Source organism: Helianthus annuus, chromosome 11 (genome assembly GCF_002127325.2).
Source record: "Helianthus annuus cultivar XRQ/B chromosome 11, HanXRQr2.0-SUNRISE, whole genome shotgun sequence".
NCBI classification, from domain to species: domain Eukaryota; kingdom Viridiplantae; phylum Streptophyta; class Magnoliopsida; order Asterales; family Asteraceae; genus Helianthus; species Helianthus annuus.
Window position 1 is genome coordinate 137819889 of NC_035443.2, and position 10946 is coordinate 137830834.

Sequence of the window (10946 nt, forward strand, 5' to 3'; positions counted from 1 at the left end):
GAAATTAAACTGGGTTTTCTTCAAAAAAAAAGCTGAAGAACACGTTGATCGGGTTCTGAATCATTGATTGGTGATGAAAATCGCAATATAATGTAGTGATTATTGAGATAGAAAGTGAAGAAATAGTTGAAGATGGTGGGTTTTGAAAATGGTGGGTTTTTGAATTTACTGGGCTTTGAAAAAGAAAGAAGGAGTTGGATTGACTAAAATACCATTTCTCTTTATTTTAAAATTTGTCACATGTCATAATCCTATGGCTTCCTATCCTTTCTAGCGAAAATTAACTTCCTATTTGATCTTTTCCCTATGTCCCACACTAAAAATCGTCTACTAAAATAAATTAAGAATCTGAAGTATAACAGAAAGAACCCTTGATAGACTAACAAACAGTCTGTCTACTAAAAACATATCATACAAAAAGGCCAGAGATCGTCTGCTGATATATATAATAAAATTGCTACACGGAAAAAAGCTACTTGTTATAGAAACAGAAACTACTTTGTTTCTTTGGTCGTGGCCTTTGAAAATATAATGATCAGTCGCAATTATAATTCCAGAGCAGACAGTTCAACTTCTTGATTGCAAGGACGATATACCACGAAAGTGTAGTCATTTGAGAAAGAGCCTGGATTGAAGCAAGTGGTACCCGTGTTGTACTTGAAGGCCTTTTGTTCGCTACTGTCACCTACTACAATCTGTAAATAGGTCAAACACACGTTAGCTGACTTCATGATGATATATTGTAATAAGTATATAATAATGTTTCATCTACATTTTAGACGTAAATCTTGTAATAAACAAACATAAGCCAAGCAGGTCGTGTAACTGGTCAAATAGGTTGTTTAAAAAAAATATGAATTTGGTCCGAGTTAAAAACGCATTTTAACCAAACTGAAACGGATATGAAGCGTTATGCATCCAGCATCATAAATTCATGATGATGGACAAATAAATTATTAGTTTAACATGAAATTCTTCTGAATTATGAAAATGTTGTAATGTATAACATATGATTGCATAAGTTTATACTATTTTAATAATAATAATCTAAATATATTGAATAACATGATTTAGGAATTCGCATGCATTCAAAATATTGTGACAGCTTTCGACCAGTTTGATTGGTTTCTTTTTTAACCAAATTCTTTGATTCTACCAGGTAGGTTGACCAATTAGAGATAGAAACGTAACCCGGATTAACACATTCGTAAGTTAATGAATTCAAATTGTCACATCAAAATATATCCATTTTTTAAGGCATCATTCATGTCCAAAAAAAAGGATGCTCTATAAATTAAAAATGAAGACACCTAAAAGGCCATGACGCAAATGAATTTTAGAACTTTACCGTATGTGGAGATGGATAGAGGTGAAGACAATGATCATAATTCCAAATAATCGGCTGTACACTCAAAGGCAGAGGGCAGAGATGACTTTGATGTGTTATAGTGGCAACAAGCTGCATGAAAAGTTATTTTTCAATTAGTTCATTGGGTTACATTTTATTTGTAACTGCTCAAATAAAGAAAGGTAGCTATAAATATAACATGTCAAGGTCTTATAATAATGTTGTAAATAGATCATAATAATTAGTGCGCTTGTTAATAATTGGGTTTTTTACATATTTTCCCCTCCTCCTAAGAGGGCTTATTACATATTTCCCCAAACAAAAAAATCAATTACATATTTCCCCTTCCTAACCCATACACATTACATATTTCCCCTTTTTACTATTTTACCCTTAATGAACTTATTAAATGACTAATTACATATTTCCCCTTTCTACCATCAATTACATATTTCCCTAATTCTTCTATTTTCTCAAGAGATTTTTATAACTAGTTTTTTACTATCGTCGCGTTGCGGCAAACGTCTTTTATTGTTTAGTCTGTGTTTAGATGTGTTTTGAAATCACTACGAGCGTGTTGCGCACGGAAACCGCTGACAAGAATAAGAAGAAAATATAGAGAAAAAACACTAAAAGATAACCAAAAGAAAATCAACCAAAAAAATTGTATGGTAATAATGTTGTTCGTATGAAACCTGTGGTCAGAGATGAGCAAAAGATACTGGGTACAGGTACCGAATTTCCTGAACCGAAAAATCTTAAGTACCAATTCGGTACGACTTTTGGCGTTCCTGGTATCGATTCACTACCGTTTTTACCTAAATATACAGATACCGTAATTGGTATTTTAGGTACCAGTACCGATTCGGTATTGGTTGGCACCGAGCTCATCCCTACCCCTGAAACTGAAAAAAGAAATCATTAAAAGTTGAAGAAATTAAAAAAAAAAAGTTGCACGATACCGTTGTTGTTCATACGACACCCGTGATCAGGGATAAGCAAATGGTATCCGGTAGCAGTACCGAATTTCCCGAACTAAAATATTTTCAAAAACAATTCGATACCAACTTTTGGTGCTTTCTGTACCAGGCTGGTGTCGGTTTTTAAATTTATGTACCGATAACTGTATTGATATTTTCGATACCAGTACCGGTTGACAAAAACTTATTTAACTTAAAAGTAAAGAAGATAATAAAACTATTAAAAAAAACCATATATATTATTATAACTTTTAATGTTAAAAACATTGTATTATTAATATATAAGAGAATGTAACAAACATTGTAAATAAAACAGAGGAAAAACGAAGAGTAAATGTTATAGGTTCAAGTCCAAAAGAAAAAAGAAATTTGCGGTAAAAAAAATTAGGAAAACCAGCTAATTTAACACCTATACATCTTTCTAACTTTCTTGCAACTTTTTGTTGACTATCTTCTTCCCCAAAAAAGTTGAGTACAACTAAGGAAAATTCTTGGGGTCAAAACCAAAAACAGAAAAGTACACTGGCGTAAATATACGTTATAAATTGATATATATAATAATATGTCCTCTTCCTTAACCCATGTAAAAATGTACTATGAGGGGTCCAAAATTTGTTTAAACTTTTTCCACCCAATTAATTTAACTACAATTTATTTGTATGATATTCTGGTTTAAATATAAACATATTTTATAATTACTTTGTATCAGTATGCTTTTGTTTGATTAACAATACTAACTAATTTACCTTACTACTTAAAAGATTATTAGAAAGTAATAATATTATTTTCTTACAATACACACGCTACATTGTCATTAAACTTTTTGTTATTTTATTTTGTTAGATCAAGAGCTACGAATTGTAGAACTTATAATTTATTGCGCTGAATCATTGATCACATAAAAAGTTAAAATCACAGGATGATTGTTTATAGCTGATAGCACTCAATTATTTTCTAATTGTGTATACTTTTTTGTTTAAAAAATAAGCATGATTCACGAATATCATGAGACAAATTACAAAGACTAACTATTAATTATTAATTCACTAATTCGAAACCGACATAGGCACGTTCTAGGAAAGGTCTTAGAATGGGCACATATGTAAAAAGCCTTTGAGAAAATAGAAGAATTAGAGAAATATGTAATCATTAGTCATTTAATAAGTTCATTAAGGGTTAAATAGTAATTAATAAGAGTATTTTAACGAAAAGGGGAAATATGTAATTCATGTGGGTTAGGAGGGGGAAATATGTAATAAGCCCTATTAGGAGGGGGAAAGATGTAATAACCCACCCCTATTAGGAGGGGGAAATATGTAAAAAAACCCCATAATTTACCCAACCCGCCGCCATATTGTCACCTCTTTTCAATCAAAGAATGTAAGTTGTAGTAACTCACAAGCTCAAAAAAATCACTGGTTTCTTCTGTTGAACGAGGAATCAAACAAGAATTTCTCATTTTGTTAAGGAGATCATGCCGAAAAAATACTATCTCTTGGGTGTAAAACTTGATTCTGAAACCAAAAAAGAAAAGCATGTCAGTCATACCTCATAAGTCAAATTGGCAATTCAAACCCTATTTTCGTCCCTGTGTTTTGTCAAAAATCACTTTTTCAATCCATTAGTTTAAAAATTGCGATTTTAGTCCCTGTGATTTCACTTTCGTAACCATTTCAGTCCACCTCCGTTAACCCTATCCATTTATTCTGTTAAGTACACGTGAATTGACCATAATGCCCTTATTAATAAAATACAAAAAGATATCTAAATGAGTTAATTACTATTTTCGCCCCTGTGGTTTGTAAAAAATCACTATTTTAGTCCCTGTGGTTTCACTTTCGTAACCATTTCAGTCCAGTCTCCTAACACCGTCTATTTTATCGTTAAGTTTTTAATGAAATACCTAAATTACTCATGTGTTAATTAAATAAAAAACCATAGAAATTTAAAATATTGTATTCTAGGACCCACTTGTTAAAACACAACCTCACGCTACCCCACCCCACCCCACCCCACCCCACTCCATCCCTGCTCTCATTTCTGGCAAAAGTTTCCGATCATCTTCTCCGGCATCACAACCCCACCCTCTTAATGTCCGGCGACCCATTACCCCACCCCAATTAATATCTTCCTAGCAGCATCAATTAACATAATAACTTTGAAAAATAATGCTCACCTGGACATTTTCTCATTCTAAAATCCAAAATTAAAATTTTGGAACCATATATGTAAAATTAGTGCCAGGCATCTACTTCTACTGAAGTCATGGTGGGTCGAACCCTACAATCCAATTTAAGTCCATATGTCATACAACAATAAAATCATATAAATCGAATAATAAAATCATATAAGTCCATATTTAATTAACACAAGGGTAATTTAGGTATTTCATTAAAAACTTAACGGTAAAATAGACGGTGTTAGGAGGCTGGACTGAAATGGTCACGAAAGTGAAACCATGGAGACTAAAATCACAATTTTTAAACTAATGGACTGAAATAGTGATTTTTGACAAAACATAAGGACGAAAATAGTAATTAACTCTAGTTTATTTTATAACGCATGCACGGTCCTAAATCAATTCATGCAAAAGAAAATATTGATATTGTAATGATAAAGAGTTTTTTAATCATATCTAAAAGACTAAATATTTGAAAACAAAAGGGTGACAAAGATGTTTTAGGTCCACCTAACCAAATTGTACCAAATATTACCCGTTTTGACATGAACCCACCTTGACTTGTACCTTCACATTATTATTATTCAGGTTTTTTGGCTGGGAAAAAGACCTGATAACCGACCCATTTAAACTTCTGGTTAGTTGGGTTCGAGTTATTCAGGTTTAGGTCAAGTTGTTCGGTTTTTGGGTTTAAACATAAAAAAACAAAAAAAGATAAAAATAAAATCGCAAAATATCACCAAAATTTATCATTCATTCTACTAAAAAATATCATCAAAATTAAAACATCATTTGACAACATGATATTACAAATACCAGCTTGGGAACTGCAGATGTGGGAAACATTTCAAATTCGTGGGTCTGGTTCTCGTCTAAATAGTTTTGGGTCAACTCCGTGAACATATTTAGCTAAACATGTGAGGTTCAGCTAGTGGATTCGTGAGTTGACCCTTTTAAACTTTAAAAATGTGTTTTTATGTCATAAGATAAATGATTGGGCATTCTATGTCAAAGTGCAAAACATAAAAGAGAAACCGGAGCACCTTTTAGTTTATTAATATGAAAAAAATAATAATAATAATAAAGAAACTGTGTTAAACGGGCTGTATCCGTGTCATGTTATCATGTGTCTGACATGATTGTCGCTTTTGACCCGACAACCCACAAACATGACCCGGTTAACACCCCTAGTATTAATACTCTTCATAAAGAGCGCTATCCTTATTGCAAATGGAAAACAGAATCTCCTGAAGATATTGATCCTATTGTTGTCATAAAGAAGGAAGATAGCACTCGGTAGACAAAGGTACCCTTTTTTATTTCAAATTCAATTAGTAAAATGTAAAACAGTACTTAGACCGTGGGGATATGGTGGGGCGTGGGTTGGTGAACTGTTGGGCACCCAAGACCAAAAGCCAATTTCAAAGGGGTATGGCGGGGCGTGGCTAGCCCGGCGTGGCTTGGCCAGGTGTATTAAAATTAAAAAAAAAAATCTAAAATTTAAACATGGCCCGCTATGCCCTAGCCAACAAGCCAATAAGAGCCGGCCACATAGGATCGCTAGCATGCCCCACGCCCGGCCTTAAACTCCCGCCCAAGGGGCCACGCCCAAACCCAACCCACCCGGGGTGGTGACTTGGGCGTTTCTCTCCAACCCACGCCCCACAGTCTTATAGGATTTATGTCTCGAATATGGCAAACATGAATCTTAAAGGGGTATATAAACAAGTAGAAAGACAAAAAAATAGTGGTTATCAACAAAAACAAACACTGTAATTAATGCAATAACTAATAAGAAAGAATTGCAGATGTACCTGCATGGATTGCTTGCAAATATGGCGTTTGGGATGTGCTTTCGAAGCTCTTCGGTTAGGTATTTGGATAAAGCACACCAAGGTAGAACTTTTGAAGGGCCTAAAATGACAAATAATAAAAATATTAATCCACAAAAGTACAAATAAAATTAGCAAGGTTTAAAAAAACGGAAACGAGTTTTAAGGCGTTTCTCCATCGCCTCACAAGGCGTGAGCCCAAAGCAGAATTAGAAAATAAAGATAAAATTATATATCTTATAATAATAATAATAATAATACCAACTAAATCCGTCATCAAAAACACACATTAAAAAGACATAAACTGCTTGAAATTGACACAAAAAATCAGAAACAAATATCAAAAACCCCTGAGGCGCGCCTCAGAATCGTTTTTTGGGCGTTTTGCCGCGAGGCGCACGCCTCAACCGTTTTTTAAAACCATGAAAATTAGCAAAGCATTCAAAGTTGTTGTTTTTTACCTGCATCATCAGGTCCAGGAATGAAAAGAAATCTACTGTGTTCTTTTAACCGCTGATGGTTTCCGATCATTTTACCAAGTTTTGCAAAATTCGATCTGTGTCACAAAGGTGTCTCTTTTTAGCTGATTCAATAAAAGAAATTAATTCATTCATAGTTAAAAGTTAAAACCAAGAGAATCACACCTGAGAGTTGACAAAGAATTATATGCAAGATCAAACCGACGTGAACAAAAATTTCCCATAAGCACAAAAAGAGAAGGAACGACTTCAACATCTTCGTAACCGTCTAAAACAGTCTCTAGCTTTGCCATGGTCTTCTCTAATAAAAAATATAATAAATATATTAGGCGACCCCGCATGCACAAGGTTACCACTAGTACATGCTGCACGTAGTTGGGCATATACTGGTAAATTTAGCGGTCTTTCAATACGCCTCACAAACTCGATACCTCATCATGGTCAAGCCAAATGTCGGATAGTATAACAAACATTTCATTGACTGCACTTGATTCCATTTCTGCAAGTTTGAGCTAGAGACGTAATCAAGGATACTTCCAAAATAAAACAATTTGTCGTTGTAGAATTAAGCAAAAAAAGAAACATGACAATTGATAACAGTTATTTGAACGTATTATTATATGCGTTAAAAGGGATACAGTGTCCTCTTTACTAAGCATATCACCACCAAAGTAATTAAGCCCAGAAAACAATGTGGTTGACTTTTCTCTGTCTTCTAACGGTGGAAAACCAAATGTTTGAACCTGCGTGATAATCGAGTATTAGCAACAAACGTTTAATGGATGTGGATTTGTCACCAGAAACAAGTATTAATATTGATGTACAAATCTTAACCATTTATTGCATAATGAAAAAATGATCATATCATTATATTGTTGTTCTACACTTCTACATTTTATTTGTATTATTAAGAGTTCCTTGCTTGGTAGGTTGAGGTGGCGTATTCAACACATTTACTTATAAATGGGCCGATTTAAAATGTTTATTTCTTATAGGAAAAAAAACCTAGATATAAAAAAGTTGTGGTAAGACTGACCTGGAAAATACCGTCTAACCGCATCTCCCCTTGAGCTAAAACTATGGTATTCTCACAAAAAAAAAAAAAAACTGTCACGCATATTGTAACACAGACCAACACTAACATTAACACATACTGTATACTATAATCAAATATCAAGTGATTAAGGATATTGCATTTGACAAATTTATTTCGACAGCTGCTGTAAGGTCTTCCAAGTAATAGTGTCCATCTTCAAATTGAGATATCACACCCATTACCCAACTTATTCCCGTTCGTCCAACCAGAGATTGAATTTGAGATATCTACATAATAAATGAATTAGCAAAACTTTAAAAAAAAACCTTCATTTGCAACAATACATACAAGAGAGAGAGAGAACCTCACAGCTCCCGAGTCCGGATAATTCGCTGTTAAAGGAAGGTTTAGAAAATTGTGGAATCCGCGATAGCCTCTGAGACAATAAAAGAAACCTATCTCTATACAACCAAGCTTTTGCAGAAGCAACACCGTGAATTGGAAGTCTCCCTGTGTGTCTACAAAAAATGAAAGACGCATAAACGACAAGTTTCAAATGAAAAAAGATCACTTAAATTTCTGGCTTCTTAACTTTTGACCGTTATAACTTAATAATAATAATAAATAAGCAAAAAATGTGATATTTGCAACCCCAAGCAGAAAACTTACTGGCAAAACATCTTTCTGATGGGATCGTAGCGGTACTTCGGAATGTCAAACGCATCAATTACACTGAAAGACGTTGACATATTTGTATATGGATTATCATCATCAACTACAGATCCAGCTTCTAAAAGCCTGCTTGTGACACGCTGTACAGACTCCTTATCCAAAACCGATGATTTCACTGTCTCAGTTTATCAAAAGGACAAAATATAAATAAATCCCCCTAAACTATAAGCCACATAAATCCTTACAATAAATTATTACTCTTCCAAACCAAAAAAAGAAAAAGAGAAAACAAGCTGAACATAACAAAAAAATAATCAGATTTTGGTTTGGTATGCCTAAACTGCTTAGAAGGGGTAGTGTTCAAGTTGACCTGATTAATTAAACAAGCCGAATACAAGTTGATCTGTTTAACTCATTTAGTGAAACAGGTTGGTCAGTATAATAGGTTAACCCACTAACCCATTTAAATATCAAACAAGTTGAAAATTGGCTTAAAAGTGTGATTCTAACGCACTTAACCTCTTAAATCATTTTATTCAGATTCAGATTATTTGTGTAATTAAAATAAATGTAATCGCAGTTAATGCATTCTTTGTTTATAATAAAACTAAAAATTGGACAAAAAGTTTAGTATGATATTTGTTAATTTGTTAATGGTAGGAGAGTATACTGAATTGTTAGTCTTAAATTGCCATATATATAAATTTAGCATGATATTAAAATCACCGATATCCGTAATCGATATCTCAAATACTGGTCCTTGACCGATATCCGATATTTTACCGCATTAACTACTTAGCTCAGAACATAGTATTTGCTATTGGCCTATTGTGGGAGAACTTCTATATTATAGTTTCGTAAGTATATGTCCAGCATGGCCTCCCATATTTTCCCTTCTTCATAAAACACCGAACGTAAATTAATATTGGTGATTATAGTTCTTGGTGCAAACAGATGAGAATTTAGGGTTGATGTTTGAACAATTCAACCCTCCCCAATAACAATAACACCCTATCAGGATGAGAGATTGTGCCATTCCAACACATATGTCATTTCACCAAACACACAAAATTATTAAAACCGTTCTTTTATTAAAAAAATTAAAAAAATAAACTAAATCATGTTTTTATAACTAATGGCAGCAAAAACTTTTTACATGCAAATCAGATTATAAATGTGTATGTGTGGTTATGATAACAAAAAAAAAAAAACAGATTCCTCATCAATTTAGGGTTTTGACGCAACAATTTACAATTAAAATTCACCAAGAACACAAACACGCCATACACTAATCAATTTTAAACATCCAAACTCAAAATTCACCCACTTACGCAACCAATATATCACACAATTCCACAAACCAGCAAAAACCCTAAAAAAACCCTAGATCTAACAGTCAACAACATCAATTTGAAAAAATTAAACCTACAAAAGAGAATTAGAGATCATACGAGATACTGTATGAAGCTCATCAACAAGGAGATCAAGCGCTTCATCTTTCGCGTCTTCAAAACTGCTCAAAAACGAAAGGATCTCCTTTAGGGCTTCTACTTTGAGCATGTATCCTCTCATCTTGAACTTGTTGTGCACTTTTGCTCTTATTTTTCCACTCATTTTGTTGAGTTTGGTTTGATGTGGATGAGTTGCAGAAGAATCAAAATGAATAATGAAAATGAAAATGAAAAAAGTTGTGGTTTTGTGGTGATGGAAATGGCGGGAAATTGGTGTGAATATTTTATATCTTCCCACCACACCACCATTATTAGTTTTTGAGAAGTAAAATTAAAAATATAATAATAGTCGTATGTGTGACTGTTTGGATGAATAATACAACCTCACCACCACCTAAAATCATTGCAATTTCTTTCCTCTCTAGAATGGGGACACACCGATAAAGGATTGCAGGAGTTTGTGAGAGTTGCCCTAATCTACCTATATATATAGACTATTTGTGTAATTAAAATAAATGTAATCATAGTTAATGCATTCTTTATTTATAATAAAAGTAAAAATTATATTATATTATATTATATTATATACTAATAAAATTAGAAGTGAATGAATAGTGCTACTTATTTACGATATTACCATTTGATATATTAATTAAATAAATAGTGATTTCAACATATATTAATTAAAACAAATGTATTAATTAAAACAAACTAAATCAATAGTGATCTAGGAAATATAAGAATATGGGGTATGGGGCGGGGGTTGTGACGTGGGTTGGGTATAAACGCCCAAGTCACCACCTCGGGTGGGCTTGGGTTTCGGCGTGGCCCCTTAGGCGGGGGTTTCAGCCCGGGCGTTGGGCGGGGCTATCAAGATGACATGGCGTGATCTCATTGGCCAAGACAAGTAGCCGTTTGCCAACGGCTATGTGTTTAAAAAAATCTAGGAAATATTAGAATATGTGGTAT

General features: G+C 33.5%; 1 pseudogene; it reads right to left on the minus strand.

Moving 5' to 3' along the window:
* Positions 1-356: 356 nt before the first annotated feature.
* LOC110890419 lies at positions 357-10410 on the minus strand (annotated as a pseudogene).
* Between the last annotated feature and the right edge of the window lie 536 nt (positions 10411-10946).